The sequence below is a fragment of the Rissa tridactyla genome, chromosome 6 (genome assembly GCF_028500815.1).
Source record: "Rissa tridactyla isolate bRisTri1 chromosome 6, bRisTri1.patW.cur.20221130, whole genome shotgun sequence".
NCBI classification, from domain to species: Eukaryota; Metazoa; Chordata; class Aves; order Charadriiformes; family Laridae; genus Rissa; species Rissa tridactyla.
Genome location: NC_071471.1, coordinates 3051370 through 3077598, shown reverse-complemented (window position 1 = coordinate 3077598; position 26229 = coordinate 3051370). Strand labels below are relative to the sequence as shown.

Below are 26229 nucleotides of genomic sequence, written 5' to 3'. Positions count from 1 at the left end.
GACTCATAATGAAATTATGCATTAGTTGCCCCATTCATTATATTGTTTGACTTAGAGTCAGCACGCAAACTACAAATCTTCTGAATTCGTCCCCTCTTTCATCCTCCTTGGCTGTTTCCTAAGCTAATATCCCTCAGAAACAGAGACGTTTTAAATTGTTGCAGCTCCTTTGCAGGCAATGAGTTTTCTAAAGAGGGTCTACTGCTGCAGGGCTGAGCAGCAACCTCAGCTCCCATGGAAGTCAGTGGGGTTGTGCTGATGGAGGGCAAAGGGAAAGCACTTGGGAGCCCTCTGTTTCCCAAGGCAATCCTGCTTTGCAACATTCATACGGTCCAGGAAGACAGAAAATTGCCACGCCTGATCAGATCGGCGCTCCCTCGCTTTCTATATCTTGTTTCCAGCCAGGAGCAGATTGGTGCATCGGGAAAATGCAAGAGCAGTAGAGCCGTAGCAAGGACAGGGAGGACGCATGAGTCCCATCACTGATGGCAGCTGCTGTTGCTGCTCAGTGATTAGAAAAAGCCTGAGGAAACGGGGAGTATCTCAGAATATCTCCCTAAGGTTGAACCATTTTGAACTAATCAGCCCCTAGAACTTCCTGATCATCCTCCATTGGCCCACACCTTACACCTTGAACAGTTTACCCCCCTTTCAGTTACCACCCAGTGCAAGTACATCTCCTTGTCCATTCGCTTACTCAGCTCTCACAGATGGTTATCACCTGTTGACCACCAAGTCTGAGTGACTTTAACCTACTGCAAAGGGCTGCAGCCTTTGGGGTCACTGTGGCGGGGAGGTCCATCGGCAGCTCCTTCACTGCAGAAGGAAGCGCGGAGCGGGGACAGTCATCCTTTCTTTTAGGAGCCACCTTGTATCCAGCGTAGATAACTGGTGAACTGTGGACGTGGGCGGCAATGGTCACCTGCTTTAACCCGTCATTGAACACACTGATGCATCCAGTTCAGTAGTGAAATCTCTCAAAACATCACCAACAAAGCCAGCACCCCTGGACCTGTGTGTCTCCAACAGGAAGCTCTCGAACGTCTGGTGAACAGCTGTGTCATCCCACGTACAAATCAGTCGCCCAGTGAGCCCCTTAGTGAGACAGAAGTATATTGCTTAGGACAAGGAGAACTTTTCTTTTTCCTCCTCCCCCCCGCTTTTTTTTTTTTTTCTGCCTTAAGGTGAATGTAGGGCTTATGAAAAACGCTGGGTAAGTGGCAGCGAAAAAATTCTTTAAATTATTCACAAAGCAGGTATTGTTCTGGCGGCCGTGCTGGCAGTCTGCGCGTAACGGTCCTACCCTGAGACGCGTGCCTACAAAATGAAAAGCTCCCTTTTGCTCCCTCCAATTCTGGGAGAAGTTTAAGGTGCTAATAATCCCCCGCTGTAAGCTGAGAAACAAAACTGGAGCCCTGAGACCCCCTCTCCAGCGGACGGACTGTGTAGGGAGCAGGGGGTGGAAAGGAGAAGGGGGGATGCCCAAGAGTGACAGCAAGTACAGCATGGGGAAGCACGGGGTCTGTTGGAAGAAATGTTAATTTGAGGACAAATGCCATGCTCCTGGTAGCCCCAGATGTGCCCATCGGCATCTACGGCTGGCTTGCACCAGCAACAAGCTTGCTTTCATTCAGCAGTTACCACGAAGGCCAGTTCAGGAGGAGGAGCACACGCCGTTTGGTAAAGCCCTTGGCCGTGTGGGCATCTGGTGGGATGGTGGCAGGAAGCGATGTGGGAAAAAAGAGGGGTTTACGTGGCCCACTTTTCCCCTGGGAGCAAGGCAGAACTTCCCGGCTGGCTCAGCACAGACCAGCAGCCTCCGCTCCGGCAAAGGGCAACTCTCGGGTGGTCTGTGACAGTCACCGGCGCAAAGGGCCAACACAAATCCACACCAAAGGAGAAGGCTCACACCTTAACCAGCCCTCAGTGCCCTCAGGTCCCAGTCGTCTAAAAACCTAATGCGTATTTGGCAGTAGGGCTCTCTTAACCCCTTCATTCCCAGGGCGTGAGGCAGCCACAGCCGGGTTGTCACCCTGAGCTGCTTTCCTCCTTACTCTCTCCCAACGCCATGCATTTCTGGGATGTCTCCGTGCGTGGAGACATTTGTATTTTCATTTTAAGCCAAAGGCTGTGAACTGGGTGGTACCGAAAAATCAAGCAGGTGCTGAACCAGCAGCAAAAGTGCTCGTTTCCCTCCTTGCTCTCTCCCAGCCTGCCTTGGCGCCGGGCTGCCTCTCCAGTCCTTCGGCCCCCGTGCCGCCTCTCCAGTCCTTCGGCCCCCGTGCCATTGCTGCCCGCAGAGCCACATCTGCGCTGGTGGCTTTTACATTCGTCCACTAGGGACCCCACTGAGATCAGCAACACTGAGCTGGCAGCAGATGTTTCACAAGCGTTGATCCATCTCCACCCGGGCTGGTCATTAACCGACAAGCAAGAAGAAAAAGGCTCCAAGGTCTCAGCAGAGCACTGATATTTCTGAGCTGGGATCTAAAGATGCGCATGGTTTTACCGAAACCAGCATCCTCTCAGCGCCCCTCTTCCCCACACCGCAGGCACTGCGAACGCCGTGCATCACTCGCGTTCCTTCTGCTCATCGTTATCCTGGCCGCTGTCAACTTGCAAATTTAGATTGCGAGACCCTGCGATCCGCAAACGGTGTTTTTGCCTTTTGGGAAGCATCGTTGACTCTGTAAATACAAAGCACGGTCCGGTCCGTCCGTCCCCCCTCGTTCGCTTTGTGCCACATCTGCCACATAGAGTTTTATGAACTTTCCGCTTCCCATCGCTACTTTCACTAACTCCCGCGACAGCCTGGGCTTGCGGTGGGGGCGGACGCCGCCGCCTTCATTTTGCCGTTCGCAGCCGCGGTGAGAGCCGCCGCACCTTCCATTCCCGGGAGTGATTTTTCTCCTTAGTTTCCAAACAATGTGTGAAACCCTGCTCTGCAGAAACAGTAGCCTCAGTAAGTTTAAGGATGACTGAAGCTATTTCTTCTCCGGGGGAGGTTTAAAAGCTACGGAGGGATGAATGGGGTTAGACCTATCGCTGCGTTTCCAGCAGCCATCCTATTACAGCACTGAATAAAAGCAGGAACGGCACGTCTAGCCGAGGTTAATAAACCCTACCGAGTGCATGCCTTAAAAGCACGACGAAACAGCCTTAAGTCAGCTTGAGATAACTAATTGCAAGCATGGCTGTCTAGTGTGCCTGTCATTCCTATTGTCCTCCCAAACTCTCTCAGACATTTTGAGCAGGGAGTACCAAGCTATGAGTTAGCGGGGGTTGTCACATTAATGGTCCAAAAAGGTTTAAGCGCCAGGAGGGAAGGATGACAGCGCTTAACAACTGGTGGCAGTTTGGAGGATTCCGCTGGATCTCTGTTTATTAATAATTAGGCTTCGCCTCGGAGGAAGATGTGACAACTATCGGAGGTAGGATTTGCATGGGAAACAAAGGGAGCTGTTGCTGCTCGGTGCCCGTTGTTTGTGCTCGGCTCCCTGGGCTCCCCCGGCACCCAGGCGGCGGCGGTGGGGAGGGGGTGATGGGACGGGGGGGGGGGTATGTGTGTGTGTGTGTGATGGAAATACTGTTGATAGTCCTGCGTTTTTATGGCAGAAATGCCTCGAGGCTCCAGTCTCGCCGCCTGCTGAGTGTGCATTCCACGTTGCTCTTCCCACGGAGTAAAATACATAGAGGTCACGCAGAAAACACTTTACTGCTTTTCTCCCCAGCCAGGCGGGCTGTTTCGGAGCTGGGAGAAGGGAGAGGGGAGGCTGCCCTAAAATAAAAGGGGAAGAGGAAAGCTATGGAGCCTGTAAGATGAGGGGAAATACGCTATTAACGTGTAAAATGTGTCTGGAGTGCTACCTATGTCATTTGAAAAGGGGAAAACAGAGGCAGGGTGGGGGGGCGGGAGGGATTTTCCGGGTGAGGAACTCCTTAGGTTATAACCTATTGCAAAACAAAACAAAACAAAACAAAAAAAGGCATGATGCGTCCATCCATTTTGCATAATCAAAGCTTCCTCTGCACCGTTGGCATTGTTTTGCTGGACGAGAACTGTAGTTTCAGACAGAAAAAGGTATGATTTCCCCCCCCCAACCCCCCGCCACCCTCCCTCTGAGCCACGCCGGTGTGGGGGAAGGATGCAAACGGTTTCGCGGGATGCTGGAAGGGCTGGGAGCGAGGGCTGAGGGGGGAACGAACGCTCAGCGGTATAAAGGGAAATCTTCCCCTTGGAAAAGCTTCTTTCTCCCCAGCCAGAAGTCCAGGAGGTGACACGCAAAGTTAGAAGGCTCCTGTACTTTTTTACGACGCCCCCGTTTAGCATATAATGGACAAGAAAACGTCCAGACGTCAAAGAGTGGGGTCTGCATGGCGAAGCCGGGCGGCGGGGTCCGCGCGGGGTCCCGGTGGCTGCTGGGCTCCAAGTTTGCATTTCTGTCGTTGCATACGACCCTCCCGCCCAGACAACCAGCGGGAACTTAATGAATGAAAATGTCACGTCCGTGCACAGGCAGAATCCTTCCCGTCTGGCGTGTGCGGTGCGAGCGTCGCGTTCCCCGCCGTGATGAATTGTTTCGACGTTGTGCGTTAAAGTTTCATTTCCAAACAACAGAGAGACTTGGGAGCGAGTGGTATTTAGTAACAATAAAATGTTCTGCTTGCGGAAATGCTTCTCGCAGGAGCTATTAAAAACGCGCTTAAAGGGGCTGAGAGTCGCATATCTTGCAGTAAGAGGGATGGTGTCCCTTGCTGTGCTAAATTTTAAAATTAAGGTTATGATGCCATTTTAAATCTACTTTAATGTAGGTGTCATTAAGCATACTTTACAATACTGTTGTCAAAAGCTGACAACTTCGAGAATTCTGTTAGACGGATTGTTTTCATTAAATCTTCATTAGAAAAAAAAATAATTCCCATACATAGCAGGGGCTCACCGAGTAATTTGAGTTTACTCATTCTGACTAATGTTCCCTTTAAGGAGATTTCAGTGTATTATACTGCATTGTAAATAGGTCACGATATCATTCATTCAATAACAAAACACTGATGGCAATTTAACAACAAAAGCGCTAAATACATTCGGTCAAAGTCAATGCAGATGGTGCCAAAGAGAAGCACTACTGGATCAGGAATGGGAAGAATTCCTTTTAAGAAACGTAACATAAATGTTCTGCATTTGATCCAAGCAGTAACTTTTCAGTCAAGACTATTACTTTGCCTTGCAAATCAGGGGGAAAAAATCGTATCAATGTGTGTCATATACACTACTTTGTATATAACAATAACAGCAAAAACTTTCTTCCAAAGAAATTGTTCCTGGCGGTTTGCAGCATGGATCAAAGAGATATTACGCAGAGATATTAAATCTGTGTCAGAAATGAGCAATGCACGTGGAAATCGAGTACCTATTTTTAATTCTCCATCTCGCTTTTGTCCGGAGGCTGAGACAATTTTACTTTGTTTTACTTCGGTGCCTTTCTGAGGGAAGGGGCCGAAGGGGAAAGACCACACGGAGGTGGGAGAGTGCGTTCGACCTGCGTCCAGCCGCTGGATTCTTGGGAACTTGGGCAAGTCCCCCGGCCTCTGCCCTGCCTTGCAAATGGAGCGATGGGAATGCCAACGGCGGCGCTTAGGGAATGGGGCTGGGAATGGGGCTCTTCGCTCCAGATAGGGCAAAACGCAAAGCGAGATGTTGTTGCAGGAGCGGGTTCTATGTTTCAGCTGTAAAATCGGACACATTGCGAATCCCCGGCTCCAAAACCAAATCTGCTTTCAAAAACTATTCCAGACAAATTTGCCGCTTACAAAAACTTCTGCCAGCAGCAAACAGCCATCGTCTGAGAGCATTGTCCGAAGTGACTCCAAATCTCTCAGCATTCCCTCTGCTCCATCGATGCACAGCAGATGATGTTCCTTCAGAAGCCCAACGAGTACTTTTTGCCACAACTCTCACTTGCCCTTCTTGCTTATGAGTTGTCTACCGAGCTCGTGCAATTTTCTAATTTATCTGATATTATTTGGGAATTTCTTCGGTGCGTAACTCTTGGCTTGCAGATCTTTTGGGAACGGCGAATGTTTGCAAATGCGTACTGCGTTGCTTGGTTCAGTCGCGTGGTGCTCCTCGGTGAGATGATTGGTATAGCTAATGCGCGGAAAGTGAATTGCAAATTTCACAACCAAGTGTAGTGTTTCATGTCGGATTTCCATCACTATCTGAGCAGTCGGGTTTAAAATTCGCGTCTTGCGAGTAGTCATACGAGCAACACATAAGCACTGAAGTGCTCCCGCCAGGCAGATGTGAGAGCCGGGCTAAAGAGCTTTCGGTTCCCTGTGAATATTCATGAAAAGTGTTTGAATTTCTTGCGGCTTGGGTAAAACGAATAGTCAGCATCATCCATTGCGCCCTGCACGGGCACTTCTCTCATGGTGTTTGCTACGTCCCCACGTTCTCCCTAACTCTCCCGTGTAAGTCCACAATGGCCTGTGGAAACTGCTTGTGCAGCCAAAATAAAAGGAAGAAAAAAAAAAAAAAAAGAAAAAAGACGACCAACGTGGAAATTTCTAAACTTTCCCACATGGCAGCCTCTCCTGTTGTGCCTGTCTTGCACATTGCGGGGCGTGGAGAGAGCCAACAGGGAGGAGAACGTCAGCGCCGATGCAGGGAGCGCAGGCCAGAAAGCATCGAAAGAAGGTTAAAATAAGGGTGACCACTGGCAGAGGGGGGTCAGCCCCCCACACCGTTTACATTAGGAGACAGGGATTCACACAGCACTAATGTATACATTCACAAGTCCAATTTTAACAATGAATCTAGTGAATCTGGGTCGCTAACCTCAAGGTTTACTGTCTTACCAGACCCAGTCCAAGGCAAGCCCTGGAGCCGTTGCCCCCTGGTCCTTCCCCGTGCGGGTGCCACGTGGGTCTCGCTGCAGGACCAGGCAAGCAAGGGGTGACGTGGTTTAGCTTTCGTCGTGCAGGGGTCTGTCGACACGCCACGGAGGTATGGAAGAGCGGTGAAAATAACAGACAAGACGACAACTAGCTGACTAGCATCTGGTGCATGGTTTCAAAGCAGCGAAAATCACTTGGGTGAAGAATTTCTGTCAAGTGTTTTATCTCGGAGACAAAAAATAAAATCAGCTGTCAAAACACCGAGGTCTTTTGACTCAGAAAGAAATGAGGAGGAAAAGGTTACAAAGCAGGAATGTATTTGCCTTTTGAATTATTTTTGCAGCGTACGTATTTATGTCAAATAGGAGGAAACCTCAGGCCTCCTGCCGAGTGAGCTGTATTGTCCAACTACTTCCCACTTTCTGTAGAATAAGTCAGGTGTGTGCTGAAACAACAGGGCTGCTGTGGCTGCAGACAGCCAACCAGCAGTGTTATGCCCCCGTTAGATGGCCTTTTTTACCTTTTTGGTGATTTTTAAGTCCAATGATCCTCGATATCCTTATTTATTCTAAAAGGAGAAACGTGCCTCAATCGCGCGCGCCATCGAGCCGCACAGGGAGAGCCGCTATGGGCAATACATGTGCGCTCCTCTTCTCTCAGGGCACCCGTAACCCCAGATTAATATTGCTTGGGGAGAGAAAGAGAATGAGAAGAATGAGAGGAACTAAAATCAAAGCAAACACAGAGGGTCTTTGTAGGACAAAAATTCACTCGATACAGTCTGGAATGAAATTCCGACTTGAAACTCCCCCTGCATACCACTGAAACTCCCATTAGGTCTTCAAATACTTTTTCCTTCTTGATATAAAGCTGTCCTATTGCCCATAATTAACCCCCACCTCTGCTTGTGCCAAGTGGGATAATTTTATATGGACCACTTATAAAGCAGTTGTTCATTTTTAAAGGGAAAACACAGAAAAAGTCAAATCCCAGCCCTGTCTCCCCACATTGCTGGTTGCCCCTCTGGACCGTGCTTCAGTGCCTCTGATGCTTGGTTCCTACTGATAAGCCCTGCAGGGACACACAGCAACATCTTGGACCTGAAGCACCTTCTTCTAAGACCCCTGAAAGGTTGGAGGCAGCGACACAGTCGCTAGTGCACCTGGGCGGCTCCGCTGCTTATTTATCATCTGCTCCTATAACCCCACAGCAGGAGTGACCCGGTGGCTCTGAGGTCCTCAACAGTCTTTCAAAACTACTCCAGAGTGAATGCACAAGCTCTTTAGGTAACCCTTTGCAGCACATAACTGGACAAAACCTCATCGAAGCCTGCACCAGCCTGTCTTGCCTGCGGAACCCTTGGGGCTGATCCGCACCACAGCTCCCCATCGCAGGGAACTGGTAGATCCGCAAGCAATGGGGAAGGTGTCCTTCAGGGGAAAGGAGAAAAATATCAGACTAGCTGTAGATGTTAAGTGTCTCCAAAACACTGAAAGGCAGTTATAGCTAGGTCCCCAGACTGCGGACGTGATGGGCATAAGCAGCCAGGAGCTGTACCCCAGCCATCCCCAGGTACCCAGCAATTTTGTCTGACTTCAGTGTTCCTCCTGCTCTGCGTGCCCCTGCATTGTCCTAAATCAACCACCACCAGAAGGGTTTTGAAGACCAGAGGAGACAAAAGAGCATTTGTCCCATTTCCCCACTTCTCCTTCAGTGGATCAGAGATCAGAGTGGGACTGAAGTTTCTGATTAAGCCCAAAGTGGTTCATCTGTCCAAGGTCGCCATCGCGGCAGGAGCCCTCTGGACGGCACTGTCCTTGCGTACCCGCTGAGGTGCGGTACCAAAGAAGGGACAAGATAACACTGCCTGCCTTAAAGAAGTGTTGCAGAAAACATTCCATATACTTGGCTGTATTTCACTTGCGGGCAAGCTATTTTCCACCTCAGCAGAGTGGTACTCCTTACTGACAACCATTAGTTATTTGCAAATTTAGATAGGCCTTATAATCGTCAGGCTCCTGAGTGAATAAATAATGTTTCAGGGCAGTAACTTGAAATAAGTCAAACTAGGAATGCTGAGAGGACCAGGAGTATGGTCCCTTTGGGACACACTCCCTACCACTTCTAATTAATATCTGGTACTTAAAGTGTCACAGCCCGTGGGTAAATCAAAGTCAGAGGAAACAAAGGAATGCAAAATCCTTCTGGAGACTAGTGTCCCTCTCCATCCACAGGAGCAGGTGTGCTCCTCAGCGCTGCTGCCAAACAGACCGACTCTCCGACCTCAGTCAGGAGCATCTGTTTTGGGGGGGGACAGTCCAAGGGACCCACCAGCTGGGATGCCCCAGGGTTGGTGTCACCCCTTGTTCTCCCGTTGCCTTCCCCTTTCCCACCCAGCCGCCCCCTCCCGCACCTTCCCTGGCCCTCTGGGGAGTCCGTTCAGCTCTCAAAACCTTCAGGAAGCTGTGCTCGGGTTTTGGCTGGCGGAGGGAGCCCAGCTGGGAACTAACAAGCACCACAGCTGGTGCAAGAAAAGCAAGGAGAAGGACATAGCCAGGAGAGAGGAACAATCACAGCCCTGGCACGGCACATTTTCTAGCTAAACACCCCTAAATTCCTCTGTCCTAACGTCCCGGTGAGACCGCTGCAGAAACAGCCTGCAGATAACCCCATCTCGACCACAGCAACACGTTGCAGAGCCCAAGTGTTATAAAAGGACTGAAAGGCAAAAAAGGACAACAGCTTGTATTCCCTCAGTGGCCTTCGATCGTCGGGGCCCATCTCCTTATTGATGAGCAGTTTTTAAGCTTATACCTTGAATTCCAGAGCTGCTCATGTGCTGATAGGGCAAGAATTGATTCAGCCGTGAAAAAACAGTCCTTGCAGAGCAGGTGTAAGGAGGACCGCTGTGATTTGGCAAAGTTTACTGATCCAGGCAATAAGAGTTTCAGAAAGCAAGCCTGAGCGGCAAACATCAATGCAACTAGGACATCTTTCAATTCCTTCAACAAAGCGTGTGCACTTCAAGACACAGGCAGCAACAATCCAAGCAGGGAACAAAGGAAGCTTGTTTGAAACCACAGCATTTTATTAACTGGAGGATCTGCACATGAAAAGTCCCCTGACGTTTGAGAACCCATGCTAATGAAGTATCAGGGTACCGCCTAAACTGCTGACAAATTCCCCCTCTTCCTTTGCTTCCATATAACACGTTGGTCTTGCTGCCACTCTGCTCTTTGAAAGCTCTGCTGCTCCCCTAGTTATTAATCTCCTGAAATGCGTGTTCCCCCATCTTGCAAGAAAGCATCCCAGGGCACACTGTCCGGTTGCAAAATATCCCAAGAAGTCCACCACAAAATCTTTTTTGGTAGAGTTTAATTAAGGCGATCCAGTAATTCGTGTGCAGCTGATTTGGAAGGATTTTGTCACAGGTAAACAAGCTTTGAAAAAAAAAAAAAATTGCTTTTATCTCTTCTTGCTTTCTGTTTTAGTCATATTTCAAGTGGATTAGTATAATCTTTCCTCGGCCAAACTCCACAGCCAGTCTATTCCATCATTGTTCTAATTTTACAAAAAAGAAAATGACTGAAAGCAATTAATTAAAAAATCTCTTCAGAGATGCCTATGCGGATGCGCTTGTTCCCTAAGAACTCACAAAACAACTCTGCATTTTAAAACAATTTATGCGGTGCGTTAAGCATGAAGAGGATGTCTTTGTTAGGTGCGCCCGCCTTCAGATGGGTCCCTACGTGAATACGCTGGTCGCGTAGGGATCTCTGCACTGACTCGGCTCAGTCGGAGAGGATCCCCCTTTTAAACCAGGTTGGAGTTTCCAGGCGGGTTTCTTTCTTCTTTTTTCCTATGTGACGAAGAAGTTGATTGATTTCAAGCGCGGAGTCTTTCTCTGCTGGGACCTGGGCTGTCAAAAGCCATCACGGAACTTGCAAAATTCTGTCGTGACACCAGAGGCTCTAACTCAGCTCCGGAATCAAAAGAGTTGAGGGAAAATTCCCGGTAATTGACAGCAGAAGTTTTCTTAGCAACGATATTCTGCCAGAGCGAGACATTATTTTCTGCACACACAGGCACCCGCACGGGGGACAATAACAACACAAACAGTAAACTCTATTGACGCGAGTGAATTTATCGCCAGCAAGAAGACCTCAGTGCGTTCACACTAAAACCTTGGACTATTGATAGACTCTTAATATTGATCAAAAAGGCAAATTCCCATTTTGTAGTTTCTTTGATTTCTTAAGAACCAAATAAAAACGCTAAATTTCCTCGAATCCAGGGTGAGGGAGAAGGAAGTCAGGACTCTCGATCTCAAAGCTCTGCCCTTCCTTAATAAAACTCAAGCACAGCTGTGCCGTGAATGCACAGGAGTGCTGGCATCCAGCGCAAGATGCAGAGGTTCTCCTGGCAGAGCAGGAAGAAGTTTCCTCCGCAGAGATGTTCCTGCTCCGTGCTGAGCGTCCATCTAGTCTGCAGACATGCTTCCCAGGCAACTTAAATATAGCTGGAGAGGTTCCTAGAAGATTTCACGTACTCCACCTCTTCTTTGAGCAAGAAATCCTGGACAAAGGGATTTCTCCAGCCCTCTTTGTTTCTGAGATCGCTTACACCCTCTTCAGCCTCCGTTAAAACATGCTGTTTGTCTAACTCTTTGCTCTTTCTACTCTCCGTTCTCTTGTCTCTATTTAAAAAGCCTCACATGTCACAGGCTGCTGGTCGCCAGCCAGATATCCAGATGGTACTTATGTACCACATTGATAGGTGCCTTAGAAATAGCAGGGAGAGAGAGAAAAATTATCACTGGAAGACTTCAGATGCTCCTTTTGATAAACGGCAATTGTAGATCTAATTAGCCGGTTCCCTCCGTTGGAGAAGCCGGGGAAGCAACAACAGTTGCAGTCCCACAGAGCAAACCCGGGAGGACACATCTCTCGCTGTCAGGCTTTAGCTTTCCGCCCAGAGCAGCGTCGGGCTGATGGTCCATCTCTCCATCCCTCTTCTTCAAAAGACACCAGGTTTTTGCCTGGGTTTGAAGGTTCCTGTCAGTGCCCAGCACCACACTGCCTCAGCACCACTACGCTGGGTCAACTACTTCTGCACAGGCAACCGGTTTCTAGAAGAAAGAACAAACACTGCTCACCTTAATTGTCTGCGTATCCCTCCGGCAATAATCAGGCTAATTGCCTCAGTAAGGCCAGTAATTTGGCTCTAAATCAACCACCAAAATGATTTAAGCATAAATGCATGAGTTGCCTTACAACTCCAAGACCCATTCGTTAGGCCTTAATTACATCTCAGAAATGCCGTTTCTTTTCTCTCTTCCATTTGCCAAGGAGAAAGGTAGAAGGATGAGGTGTCGGGAACATCTGGGTGAGCAGGGGGCTGAGCCCACCCTGAACGCAAGGACAGGGAAGACGGGTCTCCTTCCCCGTTGCTGAAACGCGTCGAGAAGTCTGACCCCGGGATCTCCAAGTTACATCGTGTCTGGGGATCCCACCACCCCGCGCGTGGCCTCCCACGGAGGGCACAAAACCACAGAGAATCTGCCAAGAAGGGAACCATTGCCTGAACCTGCCGCAGCTGCACGTTTGACTTACACCTTAAAGCATGAGAGAACAGACCCTTTAAAAAGCTATCCTTTAGCTCGCTCAATAAAACCGATACATGCTCTCTTTACCTACAGAAATTTCTAGACTTTTTTTTTTTTAAATCCTATTAAGCAATTGGTGTGTATCTTGTGGCAAATATTTTAGCATGATAACGGACTCCCAACAGTTTCATTTTAGCAATCGGCGCTGGAGGGGACAGGGAGTTACAATCCTCAGAGCCAGCGGTGCTGCGCGGGACTCTGCCCAGACCAAGGGACCCGGACACGGCGCGGATGGGAAAGGCCTGAAATCCCACCTCCACCAACGGACATGTGACAGAGCCAGCTCTTGAAGACGAGACCTTTGATCGGTCTTTCAGAGGACTGGGTCTTTTCAAATAGTGTTTTGGGCCATTTCAACTATTTCTATAAGCGCAGATCTCGGGCAGAGCCCTGGCTGGGCTCAGTGGGACATGCCTGTCCCATGAGTTGGCATGAGCTGTTCCTGCTTGCCGTGACCCTCGGTGCCACGGGGCCTTTCCGTGACCCACAGCAGGAGCAAAAGCTCCCATGGATGCACAGCAAGAGCCTCTGGGGCCTTGAATTAAAACCCACCACACTTACAGAGCGTAGGGACCCCAAGGGCTAGGGAGGAGGCGAGTGAGGTGGCCAAGGGTCTGCGTTTTCCACCTGCCTTGGTCCTGCTGAGGTGCCCAAGTCTCTTATTGGAGCCAAAGCTTTTTTTTTAAGCGGTCCCAGTTCATTGCCTCCCCTCCTAGAAAAATCTCTACATGTCTCTAATCATTTTCACTGTCAATCTCTGCACTCTTTTTATATCCATTAAAGACTTTATGAGATAGGAAGAACAGAAATGAAAAAAGATTCTGAGGATAGAGCATGCAATTGATTTATGTTAATGGCATTGTAATAATATTTTCAGTGTTTGATTTCTTTTTCATTCTGTACACAGCTAAACCGTTGATTACTTTTCTATTCCTCTCTCCTTTATTGAACAGCCACTTACATTGGGCTCCACCAATTTATTCTCAGGTCTGTCTCCCAAGCAGTTAAAATATAATTAATTTAAAATCCACCAACACACGAGAAGCTGAGGTGATTCTTTCCAATCAATCTTACTAGGATTCATCAATGAGTTTCACCAGCTGTCATGCTGCTCATACGCTTGTCTTCGTAAAGCTCCTCTGACTTCACTAGCTTTGACACATTTAACAACTGTTAATACTAAAAAAAACCCCAACCCTATAATTTCTACTGAGCCACACCATAAGCCTTAGAAGTCCCCCAGATGTGCATGAATAAATATCATAGTCACCTGTGACAGCATCCGTAATGATTTTCGCAGTTCTTTAGACTGATAACTTTCATCTCTTGTGCGTATGTCGGAGCCAGGTGCGCCAAGACTTGTTAGGAGTTTATAAGGGCAATCAGAGAATAACTGTTATTGCTAAATTTTGCCTTCATAATATATTCTGCCTTGAAAACTACATTAGGTGTCAAATTGCCTTGCCCTAAAGGGATTAGAAGATGAAAAGTATCACCCAGTGAAGGAGGGGAAAAAAACCTTGACTGTTTTTATGATGGAGTTCGATAACCCAACAGAAGGGATGATAGAGCGCGGTGCCAACGGTAGCCAGAGACCGAGTATAAAGACCTGTTTGTCAACTAAAGATGAACAAACTGTTCTGGACAAAAACCAGCCTGATTCTTGTCTCAAAGTTGATACAAAATCAAATGCAAGTATTTCATCAGAGGTATGACAAAGCCACCCGCTTTTCTTCTCTTCATTACGAGGTGGCTGTGCACTGCCTTATTTTGGCGGGTGGGAAACAGAAGTACGTCATCACAAATTCGGGACCTGCTGAAAGCTGGAAACGCCAACAGCGACAACACTTTCTCTTGAAAGGGTTGCCAAAATTAAGGGCTAGATTTTCAAAGGAGCTTGGCATCAAGAGTGCCTTCAGACTTCCCCGGGGCACAGGGCCCCGAGAGCAGGGGCACCGCGCTCTCGTTTTCAGCCTGTCCCTCGGGAACAAGGAGCAGGCGGTCGTGCCTTTCCCACGGGTCAGAAAGCAGGCCGGATGCGGGCAAGGGACTTCAAGGTGGCAAATGGCCACATAAACCTGTTTTGTGACAGCAGCGCCTAATATCAAAAGTCTCTAGTTTTTGGGATGAAGCACTGGCGTTGTTGGCTGCTTCGAGCAAGAGCAAGTCCCCGACATGAGATCCGAACGCGTGCGTATTTTGTTCATGAGACCAAATAGCTAGCGTACAGCGATGTTTGTGTACCCTCCTGCATGATACGTAACACAAAGTAGTTACTGAACTAATAAGCATGATTTTATCTAATTGGCATATTTATTATTGATGTGTGTGACACGGCAGCCAATTAAAGCCTCAGGTTGCACCAGGTGGAAGACAAACACATAGCCATAAAGACCAATTAAATGCATTTAGTCATCGCGCATGAATGCAACACTTGGAAAAGGCATTGGGCGGCGCGGTGGGGATTGCCCGAGCCGTGGGAGGAGAGGCAGCACCCCCCCTTCTCCCACCCCATGGATGCGCCAGTGGGCTTTGGAGTGGTACATGGGAGAGGCACCAAGGAGGGTCCTGCATGGAGGGGAACCTGCTGGGAAAATGAGCTCAGCAGAGCTCACACCACGTGGTGACCCCGGGCAGTCCCCAGGCTGGGTTTCGGCAGGACTGCGGTCCCTGCTGCAGCCAGAGCCCTCCCACAGCCTCACCCAGGCACTTCTCGCTCCATTTTGTGCCCCCCTGAGCAGGACTGGCTGTGCACGCGTCCTGGGCTGCGTCCCCGGCAGCGTGGGCAGCAGGGCGAGGGGGGGATTCTGCCCCTCTGCTCCGCTCTGTGAGACCCCCCTGCAGCGCTGCCTCCAGCTCTGGGGCACCAACAGCAGGACGTGGAGCTGTTGGAGCGGGGCCAGAGGAGGCCCCGGAGATTCTGGGAGGGCTGGAGCCCCTCTGCTGTGGGGACAGGCTGAGAGAGCTGGGGGGGTTCAGCCTGGAGAAGAGAAGGCTCCGGGGAGACCTTCCAGCCCCTGCCAGTCCCTAAAGGGGCTCCAGGAAAGCTGGGGAGGGACTCTGGAGCAGGGAGGGGAGCGATAGGATGAGGGGGAATGGTTTTAAACTGAAAGAGGGGAGATTTAGATTGGATATCAGGAAGAAATTCTTTGCTGTGAGGGCGGTGAGCCCCTGGCCCAGGTTGCCCAGAGAAGCTGTGGCTGCCCCATCCCTGGAGGGGTTCAAGGCCAGGTTGGACGGGGCTTGGAGCAACCTGGGCTGGTGGGAGGTGTCCCTGCCCAGGGCAGGGGGTGGCACTGGGTGGCCTTTAAGGTCCCTTCCGACCCAAACTGTTCTATGATCCTATGACTGCAAACCAACTGCAGTCTGACAGCTCTGAGTACACCTTCCGCAGAAGAAATGAAACCCCAAGCGTGTGCACATTTGCTGTGTGAGTTCTGCGCCTCGACATATGTATTTGCAGTGTCTCAGAGGGGCAGGGCAGCAGTTAGCTGGCCACTTTTTGCCCTACCATTGGCATTATCCTGCTGGCCACTCCGCCAAAATGGTGATGTGCAGCAAGCGAAACCGCGCCAGCTCCGTGAAAATGGAAACCTCTGCCCACCTTTCCTCTGGCAGGTCACCCCGCAGGGCCAAACACGCTGACCGGGTGTAGCCCACCAGCGCGCTGAGCGACGCGCCGGCGTCGCGTCTCGTACAGGGAATTTTGCACAGACCCCAAGCGACTAAACACGGCTTCTCTGGGGCGGCTTCGCTTTCCTGGAGGACATTATTTGTATTTCTAAACGGTTTGGTGGGAGCAGCAGGGAGGGATGAAAGATCGGGACAGTAGCTGCTGCAAACGAACTGCCGTACGGCGGGTACGGAGTGATTATTTTGCAGCTATCCGAGGCTGGCTGGGCGATAACTGATATCCTGGGGCGGAGAGAAGCGGGGCTGTAGTGGCCTGGCTGGGGAAGTGAAAGGTGGAGGGGTAATTAGAAATCGTACCGTTTTCTAGCTCTTTCTCCCTGGTTGTTTTTTATCCGGGTGGGGGAGGGCTGTATTTACAGCATCGCGGGCACCGGACCATCAGCTCTTCTTTCAAAGAGCTTGTTGCCCGCCGTTAAATTGCACCGTATAATATCATAAATCCGGAAGAGCGGCGTTTTCATTCATGAGCTTTCATAGTAACTGCAGAAACAAATCTTCCCTCTCTGAAGCGGTATCTGCCTTTCAGATTCTCAGGCACGCATTTCCCAGGATAGTATTTTTTTTTTTTCCCCCATTCCTTCTTACGTGTTATTTTATACGTTATATTTCTGGCTTTCACATGCGCATGGCTGGGAAACATCGCTTATCCAGACAGAGTTCCTTTTCCTCTCTAACTCATCTTTTTCATCTATAACTTATTTTATTTCCAGACATGAAAAAACACTTACAAATTATATCTGACAGCATCTCCCCAGCTCCTGAGATTTCAGACGTGTCTTGCTCCGTGGTATCTTTTCTGCTAAATCGTGTGAATAGGACAGAACGTGGGTTGGAAAAGCAGCATTTTATCATAAATTAACCCTGATTTCTTCATTGAGATTCTAGTGATATTGCCAAATTACTTCACCTTCTGCTGACTCCTGATCGTCTTTACTACCCATCCTCACAGTTAAAAAATCGAACAAACAGGCTATTATGCGCAAAAAGTAGTTTTTAACGCAAGAAAATGAAACATAAAAAACAAATGCTGAAACGAATAAACTTCAGCAAATGCAAAGCTGCAGCTGCCATCCTCAAGAGTGGCAGCAGCATCGCACCTAAAAATGAAAATCCTCAAATGCAATCGATGTTCCGTGATTGTACGGTGCCAGGTCCTTACGGTACCGCCCATAGCAAGGACGCAGTAAAGGGTTAGTGTTTCGACTGGAAAGGTGTGGGAAGAGGGATGGTGTTTTCTTATTTTAAAGGAGATGAGCAAAGGCACAGAAAAATCACGTACGTTGCCCAAAAACACACAGGAAGCCTAAAATAAAGTTAGCAGTCAGTCTCCGAAATCCCAGCACAACGGCTAAACCCCAGTTAGTGTCTCCTGCTCCTACATTCATGGAATCGCGCCCATTTTTGCCGTATTCCCCAGAGTCAGGGCACCTGGTGCGAGAGCTGCGGCCTCAGTAAGACGCGATCCTGTCTTCAAAGCCAGCCAGGGACACTCTTCCAAGGAAGACACAAGAAATTCCTTAATTGGCAAATGCAGGATAATCTGCCAATGAAGGTCTTACCCTGACAGAGATTACCTTTAAGCCTTGAAGCATGAACTTCTACGGCTCTTCCAAAATCTAATCTATGAGCGCTAAATATTATTACTCAAAGCATTCACGTTACCCATAGCACGTCCACTCCATCTCAGGAATCGCACTCCCACACCGATGCATCCCGTTACCTTTTTAATTAGCACAATGTTTTTGTGATGGACGTTAGCGGATCATATGAGACTTGTGAGTTAATGAGTACCACTAGGTTAACGAAGGAGGAGAATGGAGAGGAGCACGGCATATTTTTGACTAGTCCCAGTATTCAGCAAGCGAAATTTTCGATGAAGGTAAATAAAGCTGAAATGCTGCCAGACTTGTTTCTCCGGATTTCTGAATGGCTTCCCCTTCGCCGTCGCGCGGTGCCAAGTTTCGAATGTGCTTTGTGCCAAACTTCATACAAACAAATGTGCAGAAAATTCATTTCAAAGCCTGACTTACGCTCATACGAGCAAAGACCAAACGCGAAGGGAGCATGTTTGAGCGTTCAGGCTGCGGCTGCTCTTTCTGTGATCCCTTAAACGAGAGAGAGAAACAATAAAGCCAGATTTACTTTCAGCTCGTCACAGCTAAGCCCTAGATTTTGCGTAATCAGATACCAAAGACACCTAAAACTCTTAACCAGCTTTTTTTTTTTTTTTTCCAAGGACACAAAGCAAAGTGAAGCTTTGGAGTAGGAGGGAAGGAAAACTTCATTGTGTCTTTATAGGAACTCTTTAAACTCCCTTTTCAAGGTTTATTTTCCCATTACAGCTCCCAGAAACTCATATAATGCTCCAGTTGAGATCAGCAGAATCAGGCACCTGAAGGAAACCTGCGATGAGAAACCCACGTGGAAAAATGTTATTTTTATACGCGTATTTCTAAAGTTACTATCAAATTAGTGGGAGCTAAAACTTGTTGTTGTTTCCTTGAGCACCCAAAGACACTGAGAAGCCCAAAGCCTTCAGTGCTGAGCACTGGGGGCAAACACACACAGGGGGTCTCTGGCCACAGGAGCAGCTCCTCAGATGGCGTCACCCTGCTCCTCCCCATCACCTCCTGGGGAGAGCTGAGGCTGGCCAGGAAGCTGCAGCCAATTAGAGGCAATTAACACAGCTGGAAATCCATCCCAGGCAGCTATTAGCAAGATGCTCAGGGGAAGGGAGGGGAACACGAGTCCAGACTCTCTGTTTTTCACTTTTTTGAGCGGCTACTCAACAGAGAAATGTCAGTGGGAGACCCCCCTCCCCTTCCTCTCCCATGTGCCAAGGGAAAATGCCCCAGGGTGCAGGTCATCCACCCCGTCTGCGCTCCCCCCCTACGTGTCTCTACCGCTCTCCAGCTACCTCCAAATATCCCAGACCATCCTTTGCCCTCTCTGCTGCCCCCCAAGGTCTCTCCAGGAGAAGGCTTCCTCCATCCCAAGCCCAGGCCCCCACGGAGCTCACCGGGCAAGGAAGGGGAAGGGCATGGCCAAGATGATGACCGTGCTTTCTCTTAGGTACCTCATCAGAGACGTACCTCGAAGGGACTAGGTATAAATTAAAAGTGGCCTTTGACCCTGCCTGCTTCTGATGAGCTGATGAAAGGGGTTATAAAGCAAGGACCGAGGCAGGACAGGGGTTTTTCAGGGCCACCCCGTCCAAGGGGAGGCCAGCTCTCCTCCCAGCCTGGCTCCACACACCTCCGGGAGTGCAGCACTTCCAAACCTCCGCTCGTCCCCTCCCGAGCTCCAGACTAAGCTGCGTGTGGGTCATTTACCCAAATGGCAGCTGCAGCTTGAAGGAAGGCAGCCCGGCTTTTCAGCTTTGCGCTTGCATTCACGGACGTTTAGCTTTTTTACAAAGAGGTGATGGGTTTAGGTCAGCTGGGGATCAGCCTGGGCTCCTTCCTCCCCTGCAGCAAAGCGCCGGTTGCAGTGAACTTGTGGGTGGGCTGAAGGCGGTCCCAGCAGAGGGGTGCCAAAGGCAGTTGCAACTGCCCCGCAAGATACACAGAACTCTCCAAAAATTGTTTTTTGGGTTTTTTTTAAAGGTCAAAGATGGTGCAATCCCCTTCCTCACAGGCAGCAACCTGACTGCTCCTTCAGCCCCTTGCTATGCCGCCCTTTAAAAACAACAAACCACCCAGGCAAAGCCCCAGGCAGCTTTTTCCAGCTTCTCCCCCACTGTTGGGCATCGGGGCAGGACAATCCCACTGCCACTGGCAGCCGGCTGGGCTTCTCCCTGCCACGCCGGGCTGGCCACCACTCACACCCCGGCTTTGCCTTCAATCCCAGGCGAGGAGCAATCAGTGCACGGCACTAATCGCTTCTGCGCTAACCAGCTCTATGTGATTTTGCCATAGTAATTACTCTGCAGTCCAGCAGATAGGGACTTTGGGGTAGCGCAAGCCATACACCTACCGCTGGGCGATGCTGGTCATCGCTCCAGCACAGCTGGACCAGTCCTCTGCCAGCTCCTGCTTGGCCCCGCTCAGCTGTAATTCACTTTTACGCGCACTTTTCTGCACTGTCGTGTCAGGCAGAGGCACAGGTAAACAGAGACCACTTAGGTAAAATTATCCTTCTCCCCTTCCATCCCATTTTCCCTCCCTTCCGTCCTTCCCCTGACCACAGCGAGCAGCTGATCTTCTGCAGCACATGCCCCACGAAGGCGGGTAGACATTTATCGCGCCACTCAAGATAAGAAAAGGCTTTTGATCTCTCAGAACAATTTGCCTCGCCAGCTGCTAGCCACCCGAGTCCTCTCCAGCTAAGACCCTCTGGTATCTAAGTGTCTAAAGAGCACTGTGCACTTAAAGCCTCTTCTTCTGCTCTCGTTAATTCTCTCTAGATGGCAGTGGAATATGCAAATATTTGCAGCCCCTTGAAACTTGTGCTCCAGAGAGCTTTCCTCCAAAGCGGCCGAGAAGGTGTAAAAGCACAACAAAAGCCCACGGGGGAAGCAAGTGTAAGCACCAAAACATCTTGTAGGCGGCACGGGGGCTGCGTGTTGATGGAGGCGATGGGTCTGGGAGGGTAAATCTTTTAAATTTTGCCTCCTGTTTTTGGGCCGGCAGCCTTTCATGGCCAGGCGGCTCCAGGAGGCCGACCAGCCGGCAACGCCAGCCACAGCACAAAGCCAGGCCCTGGCACCGAGGCCGTCCACGTAAGGATAATTGCAAATACAGAATAGCCAAAAAATGGAGAGCTGACGGCATGAAAATGTCAGCTCAGAATTCAGTGGGGGGGGGGGGGGGGGAAGTGTAAATCACTCATTTTTAAGGAGACGACTAGTCTCACTAAGAAGTACATTTAGAGTAAAATTATCTGAACCAGGGCAGAGAAAGGTCAGTTAATCCTTTTACTCGGAGTTATTCCCCAGGATGTATTTTTTCTTGTTCCATGTGAGCCTTTTTATGACGGGGGTCCTAATCTTCAGCGCAATTAAGAATCATTGAATTTTCATTTTCACAGTCGCTTCGATCTCATCTGGCTGGGGGAAAGGCAGTTGCTAGCCCCACTTCTTCACAGTGTTAATTTTTCCATCGGCTTTACGGAAGCTATCAATTTACCGGCTGGCTTTTGTCATCGTCCAAAAACATCATCCCGGTAACGTTGTTATCTTCCAGCCGTATTCCACAGATATCGTGAAACTGGTTTATACTGATATCTTACTTAGCATCTGGCTGACAGGACAATTGCAGGGAAATATTGCCGGAGATATAAGGCCGTTATAAGATAAATAATGAGCTTTAGAGCTTAACAGGTTGCTTTCTTTAGAAGGGATCACGGTAATGTTCCTGCGCGCAAAATAGCCACTTGCCATACAAAGGCTGAGGTGGAAAACATCCCTTAATGCACAAAATAAATCCTAGAGAGTGGCTGAACAACAGCTTAATCCCGAGATGAAGTTTTTCATGGGCTTCTTGAATTATCTAATTTTCCAGAAGTGAGTGACTGCTTCTGGGAGTGTACGATAGCTAATAATGCATTCCGGAGTCATTAAGGTTTATCATGTAAATCTCTATTCGAGTGCTTTTAAAATGCATATTACTTTCTTGATAAACTCTGATGGCTCCTTAGGAGCCGTTAATACGAATTAGGGTGCATACCATACATAGTAGAAAGCCTTATGAAAAGTGCTTATTCCACATGCAGGGTAATCAGCTTTTAAATTATATTAAATACTGCAGCTGTGATGTTTTCTCCCCCTGTCTCAGGGATCAGATGGCTTTTATAAAAATATTTTTTACCGAATTTCATGTCCTCAGTTAAAAGCCCAGGTCTGATTTGTGCAAGGAGGAGGTGAGAAGTTGGGGACTGAGGGGGAGACGAGCTCCTTTCATTTGTACCAGTTAAAAATCCCCAGATACTGCTCTTATAAACAAATTCTATAATCTAAACCGCGTGTTGCTTTTCATCGGAATCTCCCTGCGTACACGTGGAGCGGAGTTTCTTGCTTGTTATTTTTACCTCTCAGTTTGGAGTCTTTTTCCGAACATAGCCCAGCTATTTTTTGAGCTCACTGGGGCAAATTTATTTCCCTATAGGCACAGAGGGCTCTGATGTTGATTTACTGCACGGTAACACTACTGCAAACATCATCCCCATCTGGAAAACCCTACCCTGATCCAGATGAAGTGAATAGGATGAGAGAGAGAGAAAAGTTGCACTGACTTCAGCTGGAGCGGGGTCAAATCACAGCATCTCACCGTGGTCTCCTCTGGGCTGGTCCAAGGCAAAATGAGGTTTCAAGCCAGGCGAGAGAGAGGGACCTGGAAACGAGGTGGTTGCTGGGGGAATGGTGTAAACACTGCCTCGGCTGTCATTACAGATGGCTCCTTGAAAGGGGATCTCTGGCTTGAAATAGGGGCTGAGAGAAATCTGAGTAAAAGCCCCAGGATCTGCCCCACGCTGGATAAAGCGACCTTGTCATCGCCGCGAGTGGTGCATGATCCTCACAGACGGGTTGTCACAGGTCAAGGGAGGATGGCTTCATGTGCGTATTGTGACAAGTAGTAAGACTGAACAAAAACTGCCTTCCCCCGGGGAAAAGACCTGAGGATGGGTCCACATTTCGCTTTTTCTAACAGAAGGATCCCCAGAGCTCTCCATGAGGCACCCTTGCAGCTTCACCCCACTGCTCCCAAGTCAAGTGAAGAAGACAAACAGCCCTGCCCTGGCTGGGGACAGGGCAATACCTATTTGGAAACCTTCTCAGGTGCTTGCAAAATATGCCTGGGATCAAAGTAGCCATGAGGAGAGGATGGGAGGGGAACGTGGAGAGCAGCTGTAGGCATTTAGCAGGAGAGCTGTAAGCTGCACTCATCTACCCTACGTGGTCAGCTAAATTAACCTCATAGAGTCTGCAAAACCAGGGAGAAAACTCCTTCTCTCTGGCAAATGCTGCTTTCTGTTCATCAGATACATGTTTTTGCTAGCTTTCGTAGTGTCACAACGTGGTACCAATTATGCATTTGGAGACAACCTGCTGGCAAAAAGTGGTTAGCTTTCCGTACCATCATTTTGCTCACTAGAAGATTGCAACAGGCGGCAACACACTACGGCAAAGAGGGTTTGTTTACGCGTTAAACCTGCAGGTATCTGTCTACAAAGTTCATTATTTATCAGCGATTCAGCTTTCTGCTGCTTCTTCTGGCGGTGAGCACATCCTCTATACACGTATATATCTTCTTGGCAGATTGAGACGGGTAGGATTTGGAGAGAAATGCTGATTTTTCAAAACAACCTCAAGCAAAACCTTAGGCGAACGCCTCGCATCACGTCCACTTTCTGTCATTTGCGTTTTTGAGCCCCATCTCCATCATTATCGCATTACGCCTGAAAGCTTGTGGTTTTAGGCTTTGGCGAGACCTGTTGAAAGCAACATAATTGAAACGTGTTAAATCCTTTTACAATGGCTCCTTTGTCTCACATGATCCATGACGAAATTTCTGAAGGAGCGTTTTCCTTCCCTGCGGCTCTTCCCTCAATTATTTTTTTTTACCCTATAATGAACCTACTTTCTTTGAGTCCAAACTTTCCCCTTTTCATGCCCTTTGCACAGAAGTTTGGTTTTACTATGGCAACCACGCGTCAAAGGTAGGATCCTTCCAGGCTTCTGTGTTTTTCTCTCTTTCCTTTGAGCAAAGGTTGAAATGTATGTGTCAGCGAGGCTTGTAAAATCCAGTTCCTACAGATGTCGGTCTGAGCTGTTTCTTTATTTGTGAGGAGCATCGGACAGAGAGGCAGATGCAGCGTCAGATTAGCTCTGCTTGTCTGGCAGGTGCGGGGTAGACGGCTTTGGATGCGCTCCAGGTGCCCGGACACCAAACAGAACGGCTGTCACAATAACGTTGCACTTTTATTGTACGGCAAGTCGCGCGGCAGCGCCGGGTTCCTCATCGCTTCTCGCAGGGTGAGGAGCAGCACTACGAAAGATTATAGTACGGTTGGGAGGTATAGAGAAGGTGATAATTTATACGATAATGTCCGATGGTAATGTATGGTGTATTCGTTCCCACAAATGCCGAGACACTCTCAGAGCGTATCACTTTCTGCACAATTTTAGTCTCTACACAATTACACACTAAGGCCTTCAGTTGCCAGGACGTGTTGACATTTCTTTTTTTTGTTAAACTGAGCAAGCATTCGAGTTGTATTCTATTAATCCAGGCCTAGGAGGTGGTTTTGGCATCGGATGCTCCTGTTGCTGCCATATCCAATGCCTCCAGTCCTTGGCTCCGTGCCTGGGCTTGACGCGGAGCGGACAGCAGGGCTGTGTGAGACAGACAGTTGTAGGCAAACAGATTGGGGTGCCATAAAATTAACACCTAAGTGTCGGGCAGAGCGTGAAAGCTAAAAATACCCGCCGTGCGCCTACAGCCAAATTTGGTGCTTGCATTAAACAGGCTTTTTCTGTCGCTCCTCACCCTGGTTCCAGGCCATCTCCTCCCAGCAGCTGGTCCGGCAGCGCTCGGCCACTGCCCCGACAGTTTTGGGGTGGTCGCTGATGCCCCGTCTCATGGTCCTCTCTCAATGGAGGTGGCAGCCGAGCAGCAGGGCTCCAAAGCTGGTTTCACAAGTGCAAGAGCACTGATAGTCGCTTTTCCAGCACTTCCCCACCTTGCTTTCTACGCCTCCCCCGGTAGATCAATAACAGACCGAAAACACTCAAGCCCCCGGTTTCACACAACTCCAAGAGGGCACGAGCACTGGGAGTGCCGGAGAGAGCAACAGAGGGAAAATTGCCCTGCAAAACATCTAAGACGCTTACCATTTAATACATGCAATTCTCCTGCAGAGACTCACAACTGTGTCTAATGGGCTGTGCTCTCCCAAGAACATTTTCTTCGAAGTGTTTACAAAATGGATCTGGTAACTGTGGAGGGGCAGAGACAGGTACATCCCGGCCGTGCCGGCGCTCAACCGCAGCAGAGGCGCGAGCGACGTGCAAATTCAAACTCCAAACCTGCACAGCCACCAGGCAGAAGCTCAGTTTCATACGGAGAGGCGGCGTGCTCCAAAAGCAACGCGGCAGGGAGGCGTTCTGTTTCCTTTCTCTGTAGCACTGCTGTGCTTTTCATTGGAAATTATTGAGAGGTGGAGTTAAATTTACAAGCTGCAAGGACGTAGGAAAAGTTGATGATAGCCATGGGCTCAATCTATAGGGATTGATCCTGCCAGTGATTGAGCTGTCTCCCATTAAAGAGCTGACGGCAATGCTGGCTGCTCGATTTACCCTTCCAGGGCCAGGATTTTCTACCCAAACCTCCTCTCTGCCCTCTCCAGGACCATCAGAAAATCTGTTCATATCGCTAAAGACTTAATTTCCTTGATTACCATAGCAATCCAACACACTAATCAAGCAGGTGCAGAAATTTCTCGAGCAGACGGTCACGGTGACCGCAATGTCCCAGGGGGATTTTTGGTGAGACTATGAAGCCAAAGAGGTTTTCCCTCTCGGTTTCAGAGCTCCCAGAAATGATGTCAAGACATTGAAAAATTATCCCGACAGTCTCACTGGACCTGCTGGTCACAACGGTGCCTGGCAGCCCGCACTGCTTTTCCTGCGTGGGGGAGCTTTGTTTCCACACAAATGCAGGTTGCTGCAATAGTCCCCGAAGGGACGCTCTTTGGGGAGGACAAAGCGCTGTCACGAGATCGCACACACAGCTCTCCTCCACCTCCGACCCCTCCGGCCTGCCTTCCCATCCCCCAAAAGGCTGGTCTCGTCAATCCACCTGAGATCCTTCAACCTCTCTGACCCATTACCAATCAGTCAAATAATTAAGAGGTTTCCCCTCAAGCTAAAAATCCAAAGTTTAGCCATTATTTTAAACAAAACACCAAAACAGATCTCCCGTAGCCTGTTAAGGCTTCCCTGAGGTTTCAAGGGACCTCGTTTCAAGCTGTCGCTC

At 49.1% G+C, this 26229-nt stretch overlaps 1 protein-coding gene across 4 annotated transcripts in view; it reads left to right on the top strand.

Moving 5' to 3' along the window:
* The window catches only part of LOC128911761 (calcium-activated potassium channel subunit beta-2), a 158926-nt gene that overhangs the window by 47061 nt on the left and 85636 nt on the right, over positions 1 to 26229 (top strand). Inside the window, exon 1 of one of the 4 annotated variants that reach the window (XM_054207120.1) lies at positions 2868 to 3431. The exons of 2 other annotated variants lie outside the window; for them this stretch is intronic. The gene's annotated coding sequence lies outside the window, so the exon portion shown is untranslated. Of the gene's footprint in view, positions 1 to 2867; positions 3432 to 3978; positions 4082 to 26229 lie in introns of those variants that run through there. One more of the 4 variants, XM_054207121.1, reaches the window with a different exon arrangement.